Here is a 17,954-nt window from a genome sequence, read left to right as displayed (position 1 = left end):
TGTGGCCTGCAGTCCGCCCAGATATCCTTTCTCTCTTTCTTTCTCGGGCTGTCTATGTGGGCAGGCAGGAATGGCGACAGGAAGCAACCCACCCCCCAATCCTCCTCCTCCTTCCTCCCTTCATCCTCTCCTACCCTCCTTCAGCTCTTCACTCACTCACTCAGTCACTCACTCCTCATGTCTTCCCCGCTCCACCACCACCTTTTTCCTCTTCCCCATCCCACCTTCCAGCCCTCCGCTCATTATTCTTCTCTCCCCTCTCTGGGCCCAGTTTTTGCTGTCTGCCGCCCTCACCCACGGGCGTGCCCGAGCATCATAACTCTCTCGGTGTTGAAGTATGCTGAGGTGTGTTAAGGTGTAAACTGGGAGTGAGTAACAGACAAAACATGTTTGATTTCAGATCCTCAGGCATATCTTATCTCATCTGAGAAAGGAAAGCAGCAGTACTTTTCCAAAAGATGTAGTTCTACATAAACACTGTGTATACATATATACTTCATATTAGGGCTGAACAATATGTTTTATTTATTTACTTTTTTATTGTCATCTCGAAATCAACTAGCGCAACAACCATAGCGAAACGCTGTGAATTATCCCGAAAACAAATCTCTGAGATTCTTTGGTAGTTGAAAGAAAATATCAGTAGAAAACTGCACTTTAACATTTAACTGTCATTTTTTAGTGCTGCCTTTTACATTCAATTCAGTGTTTTATTTGTTCAGTAAAACAATGTTGAAAACAATTTCCTTTCATTTGTTTTAAAATCAACAAGCAATTCCTTGTTTTTTCGCAGAATATTGAAAGCAGCCGCTGGTTAAACTTTAATATCTACTTATTGGAAGTAATATCGTCATTGTGATATTCAACAACGTTATGGCATATTTGCCTCATATCGTTCAGCCCCACTTTATAATATGTTGCATACCATTTTTAATGCAGGCCTGTGCAACTACAATAACTTGTAAATGCCTTTTACAAACACTCGAGATAGAACATAAAAAATATATGATAAAATACCTGGAAATGGCTGTTCTCGCAGGTATTAAACTGTTTATATTTCCACTGGAGGAATGCTGGGTTTGTGTACTAATTTGTGTATCAGAGCAGAGGTATTAGCGCTGATGGAGACAGGATGGGGCCCACACAGAATTGATCAAACACCCTGTCCGACATGCAATGTTGAATGTATGGGACATAGTCTCCCCTCTGTTTGGCTCAAAGAGAAAATACTGTGATTCCTCCCAGACAAGCAAGTAAAATGATGAAAGAAAAATAGAAGTCTCCACCGGGGATATAATAAAGGTTTCCACTGTCTTTGATATTGGCCTCTGATGGTACTTCAACCATACCTGCTTTATTTTATGTGGCTGCCTTCTCACCTGTGTACTTTCAAAGCAAGCACACATAAGTCACACATTGTAAAGCACCCTCTAAAACAGAGAAAGGGACTTTTTAGTGAGGCCTTTTTCAAAGTAGAGACAGAAGATATATTGTGCACTACCCAAAACCAATTTTTATGTTATCCGGAATTAGTGTGTGGGTTGGTTCAATCTTATTTGGCTACTTTCAGATCAACAAAGACAACACAAGATCAGTTGCAGGCAAATTGCCCGAAAATGAAAACAAAAGAGTCAGTTGCCTCTTTTGACTTAGGTGAGCTCACTAAAAGCTGTGTCTGCAGTATGTGCGTTTGTGCGCGTGTGTTTGTGTCACCGACCCTATGACATAGTATTTGTGTCTGCATGTGTTTGCAGGGGTTGCAGCACTGCAGGCCAGTTTGATATTTCAAGTCATTACCAGCGTCAGAAAGGGAAGAGATTACAGGGTACAGCAGCAATAACACACACTATTAGCAAGACAAGGTGTTATTATGCCTCTGGTGTCAGGTGAGATCAGGTCAGAGCAACTAGTCTGTGTCATGCTTACAATTGCTGGATCAGCATGCTTACACAGTTGCAAGTGAGTAATACAAACACATTAACTAAGAGGCAATGGTTTAAATATTTTCTGTGATTCTCTGCTTTGTATTTTGATAATCCGAGACTTTGTCAAACAAGTTCTTGATCTCAAAGTAAAATATTCTGTAAAGTAATACATGGAATTTGATACAACATGACACGTTTCATGTCATCACATTGCAAAATATAATCCCAGTATTGTTTGGATAGAGTCACAAACTAATGTTACAGTGCAGGTTTTTTTTCTTTCACTTTCAGATTTGAACATTTTCTGAGAAAGAACTCTTCCCTTTTTACAGTAAGTGTGTTAAAAGCATTAAGAAAACGCTCACAGCCGCAAATGTGGATGAGCACATAAATTTCGCCTGCCGCTTTTTCCCCTTCCGTCTTTCTTGTTGCGTCTAAATTTTCCATGCCTGCCTGGCCTCCCTACTGCTGAGAGTGCTGTTCCTCGAAGCCGCAGTGTATTTTGAAGCAAGGTCGGGAGAAAGCCAGAGGCTCCAAAACCAGGCACAAGACTCCCAATGTTCCACTGTTTGGCTTGCTCTTGGCACCGGCTCCTGACCAGAGAGGTCTAGCTAGCCACAGCCACTCTGTGTGTGTATGTGTGTGCTTGTGTGTGAACATATATAGCCCTCCCCCCTCCTAACTTCTAAGCCTATATAGAAATAGCTTTGGTTGACTCATTTATGGGCTCTCCCACATAGAAACCGTACCTAGGTATGAGTCAGAGAGGCTCAAATACAGTTTCTTTTGGAAGAATGTTTGTTATAGACCCCAATCCTTAGCCCTCTCATATACTCACAGTCCCCCCATTAGTGCAGTCTACGTGAAACTGAAGCGGAGGACTGCCCAGAGTTTGACAAATCTGAACTCACAAGCAATTCAGGGGAGCTCCTCTAAATTGGTTCCATACCTTGGCTGACAGCTGTGAGGTCATCCCCCATAGAAACCGAGTCTACGCTGGTGGTTTTGACAATGTTTCAATTCCATACTTTCCCTGCTGCTGTCATTACAGACCATCATATACAAAATGTCAAGTATTTACACGATGATAGTGTGTCTTCAGCCATAACCTGTTCTAAAAGACAGATCTTCAGCATTCTGTTTCAATGGTGAAAAAAGTTGGGGGATGGGTCGACCACACATCAAAACCTCACACTCAATTAACACATATGGATCTAACATTAATCCTGAAGGTTCCTTTTAAGTATGTCAATGGAAAGCCATCCATCTGTCTTCGTCCTCAGACGGAATATCCACCCGGGGTCTGGAAGTCTAGGACGCAACACGCAAAACCACAGCGAATATAAATAAATGGCTGTATTTCTCTCCCAGCTTTTGTCTGGTCAGGACACTCCGTGGAGAGCCTGCCAAGTTGAGCATCTACATTTGGGTTTGGCTGTTCCCCTCTCCCGACAGCTCAGCCCAGGCCAAACCACAGGAAAAGGAAGCAAAAGGTCCGCTCTGAAGGGCCCATAAAATATTGTCTTGGGTAAAAATGGATGATGTGAATGGCAACATTCAGTCTCTCCACTACAAACAAAAGCCCTTTGAAGTAGAAACATAGGGTAGTCGCTGTTGTTTTTGTTACCTTTGCTGCTATAACCCTTGTGTTTTACTGTTCCTCATACTAGTTCATTGGAGTTTCTACTAAGTGCTTTATGTTTTCTGGCAGAGATTTAGTGCATGATATGGTGTAATAGCCTTGGCACTTGAACTGTTTATTGGCACTGACACAGCCTAGTTTTGGTTTCAAATTACCTGGAAACACCATCTAATATAAAGGTTGTAAGTGCTATCACTGCATATACAGCATAGTTCTTCAATTCTGCAAGTCTTGTACACGGTAAATAAATGTTTGTATAACTTTTTCAACCAAAGACTCTAGTTACCTACTATTTAAACTACCACATCTTAATTTGATATCTGTCAAGTGGGGTTGGAACTTCCCTGGTTCAAATCCACAAAGCAGCAGGGAAAATCTTGGGAAAAAGAGATACACTTATCGCTGCTGATGTGCTTTTGATGTGCTTTTTGATGAGCAACACATCCAAACCTGTAACTCCTCCAGTAGAGCTGATCGTTGCTAAAGGTTTAGTTAGCATTTGGTTTTCCTAGGCATTACTGGAAAATTCATGAAAATATCTACATTGTGTCATTTTGAGGTGCAATTTCAGTTTTGTGTAATGCAAAACTGAACAAAAAAAAATAACATATATATAACAATTTCTAGGTCGGGACGTCTCTGCAGCACCACGTTACTTAATTAAGAATGGTTTGACACATATTTTGCCTTTAACAAATATTGCAGCCCTGTGCAGGGTGGAAATTGCGCTAGTCCATTTTACGATTTCAATGAAATTATGATCAATTGTGCAGCTCTACAAGGCAGTTCAATACCTCTTGGTTTTACTAAGAAATTGAGAAGTGATGATGTTAACGGCATGATCGATTCCACTGCTGCAAGCTGTGTTAGCACACCTCCCGCCAGGGTGACAACGCAAGAAGAAGCTGAAGAAATAATATTAAATTGGAAAAGCCAGCAGTGAAGAGACTGCAAGAGCCGATATACATGGCTGTTTGTTATGGATGGAAGCTTGGGGTGCATCGCTTAGGCCTAATTGAACGGAGGAATTATGGTATTTTAACTTTAACCGTTGTTCGTGTGGAATCTCAAAGACAGCCTGATGCTTTGTTTATAGACTATTTGTGGGTGGCTGTTTGACCTATCAATTCCTGTCAATAAAGTATAATAGGGTAAATCCTGTATCGTGCATGCACTTGTAGCTGTTATGTATCTTTGTAAGTCACAAGCACACAGGTTTGGTACAGCCTGACCCTGCAAACCGAGGGCTGTTTGGGGTTGCGAGCCAGCCAAAGAGTACTAACATTACGTGTCGCGTGAATGGCGAGCGTGTGACTCCAAAATGGATGCCAATAAGATTCCGAATGGCAACTTTTACTTTTTAAAAGTTGTAATATCCATATGCCCTTATCCATATACACTTTTCCATGTTGATAAGTGCATTAAAATGAGAAAAGACAATTAGACAAAAAGAAATCAAGGGACATTTAGAATAGATACAAATTTGCAATTAATTACGAGTTCACTGTGACTTGAATCACAATTTAAATATTTTAATTGTTTGACAGCACTAGAATTAAACCATATCTTCTTTATTTACACAAACTCATATCAACATGATAATTTGTTAAGGGAGTGAAAACTGCAATACTCAGGAAGGTACTGTGAAGTTAAATCTGCTTCATTGTACAAATTAATCAAACATGTTAGTCAGTCAGTTTCGGAGATGCTGGTTTATGAGTTTTGTTTCTTTTGGACAGAGCCAGGCTAGCTGTTTACCCCTGTTTCCAATATTAATGCTAAGCTAACTAGCTGTTTGCTCTACCATCATATCTGAACATGAGAGGGGGATTAATCTTCTCCTTTTTTATATCTCAGCAAGTAAGTGAACAGAAGTATTTCTCAGTACTTTAATTGTATTGCATAGGTTGTGAACTGCACTAAGCAGCAGTTATAACGCTGCGAATGACTGAGTTGCAACCTAACCAAAGTACAGTATTCCTGCAGGTTATGCCTCGCCGTGAAATTGTACTTATATGTGGTGGTGGCGGTAAGGACCTCTTCCATTTCAATGTTTTTCCATCTCTCGTCTGTGGAGTTCTACCCTCCTGACAAACACGCATACGGTATAATACAAACCAATGTCACAAATACTCAAAGTCAAACAGCAAAGCAAACTAGTCGCCTCCTACACACACAGATACAAACCAAACATGCACCACACACATCCTCCCACCCACTGTCTCTCTCCTTGACAGTGTCTGTGACAGAATATAATTTCAACATTGTATGATCTGCCTATGTCTCCTTCTAAGCATAAGAACACAGTAGGAATGTGTTTTAATGCATGCAAACATACAATACCTACACACTCACATGTATGTAGGTGCATGAAAGCATTACCAAATGCATTGGTGCATGTGGCATATGCACGCACAAGGTGTGTGTGTGTGTGTGTGTGTGTGTGTGTGTGTGTGTGTGTGTGTGTGTGTGTGAGGGCTCGGTGTGCCAACGTGATGTGTGGAAGGCCATCTGGTCACCCATGCCATGCCGTGGTCCCTGTGAAGTGCTGTCAGCGTGGCCATTGTGGTCTCCCGTGGCGACTGGAGGCTTGCTGCACAGCACTTCCAGCCCAGGCAGCCGACCTCAGAAAAGGAAATTTGGGTCGCTCAAATGGAGGGGTTGCTCCAGAGTTATTTACAGAGCCCTCTACCGGTCCAGCGCCACCCACGATATTCCATATGAGAACCAGTGTGTGTGTGTGTGAGTGTTGGGGATTGAAGGGGGGTGGGGGCAACTTTGTGTGTGTGTGTGTGTGTGTGTGTAAAAGTGCTTTAATGAGGAAATGCTAGTGTACAAATGCATGTGTATTTAGTGCTTTATTAACAAAACAGTATATCCTATTATTAGAAACTATCCACTATGATTATTATCCGCAGCTAATACAATAATTAACTTAAAAACAATAAACCTTAATATGCATTGACTCACTTGCCAGATGCCATAGATAAATGCATCTAATTCACTGCTCAATAAGAACATAAGATAGGGCTGTCACGGTGAAAGATTTTTCCCTGTGGTGATTTAGGATAGTTAAACTGTGTGATATGCGGCTTTAGCGCATATATACATAAAGTATGTTGGTTGATGCACATAATGTAGGACCCAAATTTCACAATCTGGAGTTCTGTCCGGGAACTTTTAGCTCTCTGCCGTTAGCAACTGCTGGTGGGATTAGCACATCATGGGAGTTGCCAAGTCAGTAACATAATGGCAAGAGCATGTAACGCTGGGGCTTCCTGGTCAGCTACAACAACAGCAACGGATAGAGAGTTGTGGTCTACTGTTGTCGGGTACATGAATGGAAACACATCCAACATGCTAAAGCACCTTCAACCGCATCACCCAGTGTGCAGATCACCGGGACAAGAAAAACAGACAAACCGGAGCCCAACTTCTCATCCCTGTTGCTCTTGAGCAGCCTTGAGATGGAGTGTTTCAAATTTCAATATTTAATACACATGTATTGAAGTGTAAAAGAAGAAGGGCCTTGCCTCATGTAAAAACTTGAATGTGGCTGTTATCACCACAGCCCTACTGTTAGATTTATGGATATTGTAAATAGAGTGGAGATCCTTTTCTCACTTTGTCTGTATCTATACGACGAGGAGAATAGAGAAGCCTCAGATTAATGAGAAACCTGCCTGTAGGAAACTTTGGTTCAAGTGAGATCATGGGCATTTTTCTCTGGATGCCCATCAATTGGGTTTAGTGGTTTTCTGGTTGAGCCCTGTAGACGTGTGGAATAATGCTGAACCAGGGCTGCGGATCCATTTGCCAAGATGCTGAGTATCTGTTGTAATCTGCAGTGTTTTAGTGACGAACAACATCACGCCTACTGAATATAAACATAACTTAATGTATATATAATTGGGAACACCAGTTGACTAGTTGAATGTTTAAAGCCACATCACAAGCTGTGGTAGGGCATGTTTCATGTACAGGAGCTCAAATGAAAACCTCGTCAACATGCTCTTGATATACCTAAGAGAGGTCAGTCTGTTCTCATGAACCATTTGTTCAAAATGCTACGAAAAAGTCAGCACTGTAATTTTCAAACAGTTTATGTTTCTTTCGCTGCATTCACTGCATTGACGGCTGCTGGGATGGCGGTAAGGGTGGATGGGGGGGCATCAACATACAGGACTTTCAAGCCAGAGAGCAGAGTTAGCTTCCCGAGGAAAACTAAAAGCTTTTACCCAGGACATGCGTGTACCTTCGGAGTGTTTGTGGACTAAATGTACCGGTGCTTTGTACCTGGTTCAAAGTCAGCTATAGGGAACTGAACCACCAACTACTGCTGATACAACGAAGGTCTGTAGCCGGCGTCTCAAAGCTCTGTAGCGGCTTAAACAACCAGCAACTGCCGCCCGGTGTTGTGGAGCCCGTAGCAAACTGGCCTCATGTGACCACCTGGCGTCACATGACCAGCCGGTGGTCTCCTAATTTTGTAGGATATTATACGTTTTTGCTGGGCATACGTTGTCATCGATATCTTTCGCACCCGTTAATGAGTATGTGGTGGCGAGGTAAGCAAGTAAACAAGCTCTTAAACGCCTACGGGCAGAGGTCAGCCCACCGCCACCCAAGGGGAGACCTCCAGCGTTTCTCAAAGTCTCTCTATGTTGTGAATATTAGGTTAAGGTTATTTTAGGCTGACCTGCTCCAGAAGCAAATTACAGTGCAAGAAAGGGGCTGAAACACCAAGTGGGCTGTCCACCATGTAATTTTCCTGTTTCTCTTTCAAAGGATGAGGTATTCCTTAAGGAAGCCCTGTTAAATTTACAAGCCATGACCCCACATCAGCGGGAAGGAGGCTCCTGTGACAAGGAAGAAGCATTGGTTGGAGCTTTATGACTTTGTCGAGCACTTGATAGAGCTATGTTGCTGCTTTTCAGAATCTTGTGTGTCTGTACGTTTTGAGCAGGTAATCGGAAGTTGTTTGCATTTGGCTCGGCATTCAAAAGAAGCTAACACGATAAAGCAGTCACCTTGGGCACTTCTGTCACTGTTTAGTGCTAATGCTCGTGCACACCAAACTAGGTTGGTATAAGATTCCTGAATAAGACCCTCTGGCTGATCTAAAGAAGCCTCAGCCTGAAAAAAGGTCTTTCCTGCCTGAACAAGAGAGCAGCTTTTTTAGAAGAATGAAGATGATCACTGCTTTACTGCTCAAGTGTACCTCCAGACGTCTCAGCCATAATTATGCCAGTCTGGGAGAATTGCAGGTACCCTGGCATTACTTCTAAGACACACACACACACACACACACACACACACACACACATACTTCTTCTTTATCAAAAGGTACTATAGACTTGTTTTGTGATGTTTAAAGTTAGTAATCACTTTAGAAAACCATTTAGTCTTGAGACTTTGATCTTTGCCAAGAGTGCCTAACTGGCTATAATTATGTGATATTCATCCCAATGCTAAATTGCATCCAAGGAATCCATAACACTTAAAATGAAATAATTCAGAGTGTTGACACATAATACTGTTAGTACACATATATACATCATCGATACCTCCCCCTTCACAGCCTTCCTGGGCATCCTCATCTACAAGCTGCAGTACAAAGTTGTATATTCTTCCTCTGAGTTTCCAAGGGGCCCCTGCAGTGGTGTGCGGAGGGGGAGGGGATGTGCGCTGTAGTGCGGCTTGCTGGTTAATTATGGGTCGCGAGCTGCAGCTCGGCTGGCCTGGCTGGGTGTTGGAGCCAGTGGGTCTGGCACAGGGAGGTCTGGCCACAGACCCCGGCGGTGACGGCATGAAGTCTGGGACGAGTCAGAACACCAGCCCGGGGTTTGGAGCATTCCTCGCATTCCCTCCTCCCATGGCTGCCTGCCCGTATGTGTGTATGTGTGTGAGGCAAAGAGCAGGGAAAAGAAATGTGTGAAAGATGCAATGTGTGTGCATGTTCATAAGAACATATTTTACATCTGGGCTGTAAGGATAGTGCGTCCGAGCTCAAAGACAAGGCAGCATCAACCATACCAACGAGTCATGATATCTGAGCTGAGAGCGTGAGGGACAGCTAAGTTCTCGTAGATATTGCTCTCACTGAATAGACAAATGTCTTTGGCACACTTTTATAAAAAGCGCTTAAATGATTTTGACATGCATAATCAGTCCATTATCTTGTACACTTGTTTAAAGCAGAGCGGGGCTAATTTTTTCTAATTAAGGAACAACTCTCTCCTGAAGGCAGAAGCTATAAAAGTTCTGTAAACTAATCAATTGTCAACCATTACACAGTGTATGAAAAGTAATAAACACCTCTGAAACTTGAACTTTACCTAATGAACAAAAAGAGAAGCACCCTTATGCCTTGACTCATAGCTTCGTACAGTTTGTCATGTTTTTAAGCTGAGTTAACATGAGACATTGTATTTACAACATAGCTGTGAGGTAAAATGATAGTAGTTACTTTATTTGAATTGTATTCCCAAAAAACACTAATCTTAAGGTTTTGTAATATACAACAAATTCTTCATAAATGAAGTTTCCCTGAAAATAACTATGTGAACTGGTACTACTTTTAGGAAATAATAGCAATGTCCCTGATTTAATATTCCTTAAGTACTGTGAAAACTTTATTCTCGATGTAATGTATGTCAAATTTTAAGCTTACCTGTTGACCCATTTGTCATGTTTTCACACTCACCTGCATATTTTGCACTAATTAAAATTCCTGCAGGTGGATACTATATAAACACCACATTGTTCTTTTCAGGAAGCTTCAAAATAACAACTGCCTGATACATCGCTTCTTAAGAAAACTTCCTGATACGTTGTTCAATCAAGCAAGTAGTTCATTTGGGGGAATTACCCACTTTGTGCACTTCCCTATATGAAAAAAAATCAAGTATCTATTCATACAGGTCTGCACATTCTCAGGGGCAGTTAAGTGATGAGGTTTTGCCTCATGCCTGATCAGAGGCTACTCTTAGCAGGTGCCTCTAAGCATTTTGTGTGTGTGTGTGTGTGTGTGTGTGTGTGTGTGTGTGTGTGTGTGTGTGTGTGTGTGTGTGTGTGTGTGTGTGTGTGTGTGTGTGTGTGTGTGTGTGTGTGTGTGTGTGTGTGTGTGTGTGTGTGTGTGTGTGTGTGTGTTCGTTCAGAGGAGACGAGACCTGTTGTAGACACAGGTGAGACAAAGTCTGCACACTGAAAACACAGATGAAAGCGTTTTGCATGTCAACATACTTCCATGTGTACATAGCTTGGGCAATTCTTCACAGATATCTGTATCTCTTTCTCAAAGGGTTTCTTAACCCAGGTATGTCTGCTCACCCATGCGTTACAATAAAGGGTGTCAACTATGGCACAGTGTCAGTGTCAACATATTGACATGTAGTAACCTTTCTCATTCAACTGCGGAAGTTTCATAACTCTAAAGCTGACGTTCTTATTTTTAGCTCTCTTGATGTTCCGCTATGCTTTAAAGGATGGAACCTCCTCACATTTGTCTTCATTTATGATACTCAAATCTCTGCAGCTTCACCCAAAGGTAAAGAGGTAGGTTGCTCAAAAATGGCTCCAAAGTGGGGGAGAGGGCCACCAAAAAAGCCCTATTCCTTTCTCCCCACACAACCTTTATTTTGACAAGGCTGGGAGAATAGGGTATTTATACATGGGGCTGTGTGCTGTGGTTTCTCCACAATTACAGAGTGGCAGTGCTTAGACTGGGAGGCGTGCTGGAGGTTTATGGAGGGGGACATAAGGGGACCAGCCCTCCTGAGCCTCTTACAATCTGACGTATAGACTCAAATACCACACATCCGTACAGAAACATTTACTAATATACAATACTGAAATACTTGTACAGTTTGGCTGGCACATAAGACAAACAAACTGCACAGTCATCAGCAACATTGTAAAAATGTATTTTATGCTTTTAAAGGTATGAACCGAACTTTTCCAGGCTGAGCCAAACCTCGGTATCCCCAAACCTTTATATTGCAATGAGGCTCAATTTCAGTGTTTAGAAGGTGGTCAGTAATGTTTTGAGTGGTTCTGGCGTGGGCCGGAGCCTCTCTTTGTAGATCTACTGTATTATGGTTGCGATATAAACAAGGATTTTCTACCAAACGTCTTGCACAACCGCTGTGAGCCACGTAGTGGAGGACAGTGGGAGTTTGTGATTGTTTCGTGGATGCTGTGTTGAATCTGGCGTCGGCCTCTGCAGGGGTGAGAAGGAGGGTGGGGGGTGGGAGGGGTTTGAGGTTTCTGCCGGGGATCCTGGAAGTCAGTCAGGGCGGTGGCTGCACCACCTTCCCTCCGCAAGCCAACATCCACCCCGCTCCCCAAGCGCACATGTGAACACACATTTCAACAGAAGCACATATGAGCAAATATAAGCACATTTAAAACGCACAGGCTTCATCTCCTTCCTTGTTCTGTCAAGCTTCTCAGTACAGTGGGCTGAGGAAGATGGCGTGCCAGGCAGGCAACAGGAAATACAAGACGGCCTTGTTTACAAAAAGAGCACGTGGTACAGCAGCTAGACACACCAGAAAGACTGCTGCCACAAGAGAGGAGAATTAATAAAACATCTCTCTGACGGTGTGCAAACCGGTAGTTCTCTTGATGAAGATAGAGACTTTTCTTTTCTTTTTTTTTTCACTACTGAACTTTATGTTGTTTCAGACTTGCTTATGCCTGTCTTTGTGTCAAGTCTGGCTTTGAAATGTAACACATCTCCAGGGGTGTGAATGCTCTCAGCAACAGGCGCTGAGCTTGTTGTGTCTCTGCTCTAGAATGACAGTTACCCGCAAATGTAAAAACAAACAAGCGGAGCTGGTGCTGATGGATATGCCTACAATATTCTCAATGTACTGACATACAATTCATATTCTGGCACAGCGGGCACTGTATATGTCAGCTCCATGATGACAGTACTTTCATCCTGATTCCTTTTTTTTTTTTAATAATGGCAGCCTGATCATCTGAATTCCCTTGTTCTTGTTTCCAAGCTTGCTCTTGTTTCCTCCTACGCCTGGATTTAGTCACCATGGCGGCAAAACAAATACTTGCATCACATGTAGCATTTCAATCACAAAACCTGCATTTTCTACCCACATTAAAGGATATGATGGTTTGTGAGTGGAGACAACAGTGCATTAAGGTGCATAGAAGGCATTGTGGGTTTGTTTGCATTTGTGGTTGTAGTCTTAAGGTGCATTGTGATGTACACAGTGTGGTTTCAAGCGTAACTGAGAATAAATGGGAGAATTTGGTGATGTCACAGACCTGGTGAAATGTTGAGATGCCGCTTGCTGAGCCTGTGAATGACTTACTGTAATATGAGCTGAATGTAACAATACCCGCACGTCTAGCTTAATGTTTTCAACGAAATATGATTGTTGGATGGGTTTTCTCCCTTACAAGAACTTTCTGTCAATGTCATTGTCTAACCATCCATTACAACAAATTATTTAAAGTACAATACAGATGAACATTATTTAGGGCATTCTCACTTGCATTTTAAATATAGCATACCTATTATAATCACAAGCCTATTATATATAACAGCCTACTCCATTATAAGTAAAAGTTCTGCATACAACATTTTAAAAAGTAAAATTAGCAATTAGGGATGCACCGATTCAACTTTTTTAGTCCTGATATCGACACCTGGGCTTTGGGTATTAGTTGATCCGAGACCAGTATTTAATATAAACGCTGCATTGTGGAAGTGACTGGGATTATTCCTTTGTGTGTAAGGCAACATCAGGTTTAACTTAAATATTCTTTCCTAACTTCATAAAAACAAAAGGTGGTTGTCATTTATTCATTGTGGGGTGGTTTAATCTAGACTTGGGTGATCTTTAACATTTTCAGATCATACCATCATATCATTACTTTACATAGATTACACACAACCAGAGCGGCTTTCACTTTTCATCAGTCGCCACAAGCCTAGTTTAATCCATAGCAATGCATCATCTTTTATAAGGTAGTCTTATGTTTTGTATTTTCAGATCACAATCTGCAAAGTATCTATAGCAAATAAAAGTACATATTTTGTTTCTCTGAAATATTGGGGAGTAGAAGTACAGTATAAAGAGCAGTGTAAAATGGTGAAATGTCATAAAAGTACAATTACCTTAAATTGTACTTTTCAATACAGTACTTGAGTAAATGTAAAAGTATTTTTTACTGCTGATTGTCAACATTAAGTAGAAATATTTTACAACTTAAATCATCTTCATCAGCAGCTACTGTGGTTCTACACTACCTCACAGGTTTGTCACCGGAAACGTGTTTTATTTCCTGTTTCTTCCTCTTCTCTCGGCACTCGGTGGCAGATCAAATAGGAGCTGCTCCCATCACCTGTCAGAGGAATGTGCAAGCACTCCCATCCATCAGCAGCTTGACTAGAACAGGCAGAACTGTGGCTCGGTAGGCCCCAAAAAGCACCCAAGGCAGCAGCATGTTACCTGTTGTATCGGCTAGAGATGCTTGTGTTGACGTGTGTGTGTGTGTGTGTGTGTGTGTGTGTGTGTGTGTGTGTGTGTGTGTGTGTGTGATGTGCGAGTACAGATCAACACATTGGTTTGCACTCACGCATGTTTACGAAGCATCGACGCAGCCAGCAGTTCCATCACGTGACCCAACATGTCCTGCCCTGCTCAGCGGCCTATGTGATGTCTGAGGTTTAGACAGGGCGTTCCAGCATGTTCACCACCGACCTGGGAGAAAGAGGGGGATTTGGCATGTGTCAACAGGCATACCTGTAACCTGGGAGATGTGCCCTGCAGGCACCTAGTGATTTTCTCATGATTGTTATGGCCAGATGCAGACGACAGGGCTTGCAAAAGTAGACTCCTCAGCAGGACTGAGGTGGCTTAGCATGGCGTCAGACACACACACCACTACATTCCATTGGGATGCTCTTTATGCAAAGGGAGGGGTGTTACACTAAGTGTGTGTGTGTGTGTGTGTGCGCGCCCACGCTTACATGCCTGTTTGTGTGAGTCTATCTCAATTACTGTTTGTGTTTGTGGCCACTGAGGGCCAGTGTCATGGTAGCGCTCAGGGAACCGAACACAGGTCCAACCCTGAGAACCTGAGGAACCTGAGTAGACGTTAGGGGACTAACGGAGTCTAAGGGCTTAGGCCTGGCCCGACACAAACACTTACCTACTGTGTTTGCTGTCTCCGTCACTGTGTACTGGAAAACAAGAGCTTTGGTGGATACACTGGATCTGAGGGGTACCCCTGGGCTGCTACCCAGTCCTGAGCTTTTTGTTACATATCTTGTGTTTGTTTTTGGTTTTGGTCATGTTGAAACAATACTGTATCACTCACAATATTCCTCTTGTGTTTTTTCCTCTCCCATGTCATCTTCCAGTCTATTTCTCTGAAGTGGTTCCCAACCCCAAGCAGCAACAAGGTGGCCCCTAAATGTGAGGAAAAGGTGTGTGAGGGGGGGCATTAATCTCTCTCTGTCAGTTTGCAGACAAAAGAAAGGCCTCCTAATAAAAGCAAAAGCCTCATGTGTGAGTATACGGGGGGTCTTTATGTGACGACTGGCATTGCATAACAAGGAAAAGCAAATGATTGTCATCAGCTGTCATGAGGCACAATATGAAGTTGTTACTCACAACAGATGGAGAGAAGAACTCCTACTGTTGCATTTCTGTTACCACCACACGTAAAGATGGTTTCTGTTTGATCTTAGTTGCCAATGATGCCTTTTGTGCGCCACGGCAACAACAGAGAAGCACTTGCACATTTTCTTTGTCTATCATAGGGTGCCTGTGCATGTGTGGGCATGTGCACATATTTGCATGTGTAGGTTTACACACTCAAAGTTTGTGTGTGTGTGTGATATACAGTATGTTCAGATAGCAAATGGTTACAGTCAATTGCCTCGTGGTAGGAGCCATTAGTCTATAATTGGCCCACTTTCTCTTGTCATTAATTTACATTAGCATTTGCAGTACTTGCATTTTGGCTGCGGCGAAAGCCTAACTGAGGTGAACTGATATGATAATTAAGATAAGCTGGCTAGACCCTGAGGTGAGTACATGGTCGAGTTGTGTAATAGTAATAACAGGGTTCCTCCACGTCCAGGAGATAGTGAAGCAGGGGAATCTCTAATTGCCCCAATTATCAAGGGAAACCTGGATTCAAGCAGGTGGTAGATCGAGCACGGATCCTCTGAGTGTTATGACAGTAACCGTGCATTTAGCGGCTCATTAGATTACGCCACTACAAATGAATGGAGCTCAATTTAACCCTGTCTTGTGCATGAATGAAGTGTTTAAATGTTTTTATTTTTAATTATTTATTTAGATAGAGGAGATGAGTTACATCTTTTTTTGTTTTGTTTTTTTACAACAACACAGTTGTCACCTCTCAGAACAGGGCGGCATGCTAGATCACGTTGACATATTACAATCAAATATTCACCTCAGATGAACCCTAACTAGTTTATGAGAGTTAATATTGCTTTTGGCCATGTTCCAATGGGGAACGCATTATGTGCTGCCAGCTTGTTACAGTACGGACTGGTTTTCACATTTCATTTGCAAAACAACTTAGGGTTTACGCTGTAGTCATAGGAATGTAGTGATGCCTAATTTGCATATTGTTATCTATCACACGCAAATGCGCACAAACATAGCCACACACAGCATGTATTTCAAAGGCAAAGAAGTGCCGGAGCATGGGAAGTGTCAAGGCTAATGTCATGGCTAAGCCTGGCCCATCTCGTGCCAAGAGGTTTGGATTAGTCACGCAGTGAGGTGTGTGACTATGTGCATTATTTATCAGCTGGCTCCCTCGTACAGATGTGTTTGTGATTTGAGGTGAGGTAAGGGGTTTCAGAGTCGTCGTGAATTATTAACTGTGATCAGGTTTCCCGTGCTCTTGTATACATACAAATTGCTCTGGCACATGGAGCGCAGGACCCTGGTTCTTGCACAGTGGAAAGAAAACCAACACCTGTAATCCTTACAAGGTGTAGAAAAGTGGAGGATCACTTCTGCTGAGACCCAAGGGTGTTTTTGGAGGTTTATTCCCACACGTGTGGATGTGTGTAGTTCAATGGAGTTGATATTGCATGAGGCTGTTAAGTGTGTACAAAGTTAGATATTTACCTTTATACCATATTTCTGAAATTCTATTTCACTTGCCATTTTGAACTCATTTTCTTTGTAATGTAGATATAGTGAATGTGATTTCCTCTCCAATCGGACGAGGCTCCTTATATAGCAATGGCTAAGTTTCCATGCACAAAATATTATGCTTTTTGCCCTTAATCCGAAAGACAATATTTCTACTAGGCTGTTTACATGGCTAATTAAAAAAAGAATATCCCACTAATTTCCATTTACATGCACCATGCATACTTCAATCAATGGGAGGATATTTTCAAAGTTTTTTAACCTAATATACTGTTCAAATGACGTATCAAATACGGAATTGGAAGTAGAATATTAGTGTCTCCGCTCTCTGTCTCTAAAAGATTCGGAATGATTGAGATTTCTCTTGGCACAGCTACCATCTCATGGTCCATTACCTATACTGTCTATGGGGAGGACGCTATGAAATGCGTTTACCTGAGCAGTTATTTAAATGAAGTTAGACAGCCCCCCTGGCCTTGATTGGTGCATCTGTGAGCAGGTGTATTTCTGCAAATCAACTACAGGCTGTAGGTGATGCCAGAGGAGCTGGATTTTTCTTTCGATTTCTCAAATATAGGGTCTCTTTCAGTAATATGACAGAAAGTTAGTTTCATAAGGCCTGCCTACTGCACCTTTTAATGTGAATCAGCATGTTTACATGAACATAGGATTGAATTTTAGACCCCGTTCTCAGCTACAGTGGGAAAAGCTGCTGCTTCACTGTTGTCCAATTAATTATTCAAGCACCTTTACTTACATTGTCTCCAGTCTCAAGGAGTTGTGTAGGGCCCCCTCAGCTCCTGCTTCCTCCCCATCACTAATTACGTCTACATTTTGAGGGCAGCCCATCTTCTCAGGAGAACCACTAATGAAGCGCTTTCTATTAGAATGATAGCAGAAGACGATGAGCTAAAAGACTTTGGAGACAGAAACACTTTGTCAATGCCTCACAAATAACTCTCAGCTCTAACCACCATGGCTAATTGTCTAATTAGTTTAATTTTCTGCTCATTAGAGATGATGAAATATTACGTAGTATGAAGGCTATATACTTGTTGCTGCATTGTTTTTTCAGACTTGCACCCAGAGTTTAGAATTTAATGCGACACAAATATGAACATAGCCAAATATTTGAAATTGATAAAGTTTACTGTTTATTTTTATACAATAATAAATATTTGGAGTAAAGTTTACAATACAGTTCTCTTTGGG

General features: G+C 42.1%; 1 long non-coding RNA gene across 1 annotated transcript; it reads right to left on the bottom strand.

Moving 5' to 3' along the window:
* Positions 1–741: 741 nt before the first annotated feature.
* Positions 742–17,679, bottom strand: LOC117936942. The gene is made up of 3 exons (XR_004655060.1): positions 17,670–17,679; positions 9,680–9,685; positions 742–810 (listed from the first exon to the last, which is right to left on the bottom strand). It is a non-coding gene; the product is annotated as an uncharacterized LOC117936942 (long non-coding RNA).
* Positions 17,680–17,954: the final 275 nt, after the last annotated feature.

This window comes from Etheostoma cragini, chromosome 21 (assembly GCF_013103735.1).
Source record: "Etheostoma cragini isolate CJK2018 chromosome 21, CSU_Ecrag_1.0, whole genome shotgun sequence".
In the NCBI taxonomy this organism is placed as follows: Eukaryota; Metazoa; Chordata; class Actinopteri; order Perciformes; family Percidae; genus Etheostoma; species Etheostoma cragini.
Note: the sequence above shows the minus strand (reverse complement) of the source record. Positions and strands in the feature narration are given on the sequence as shown.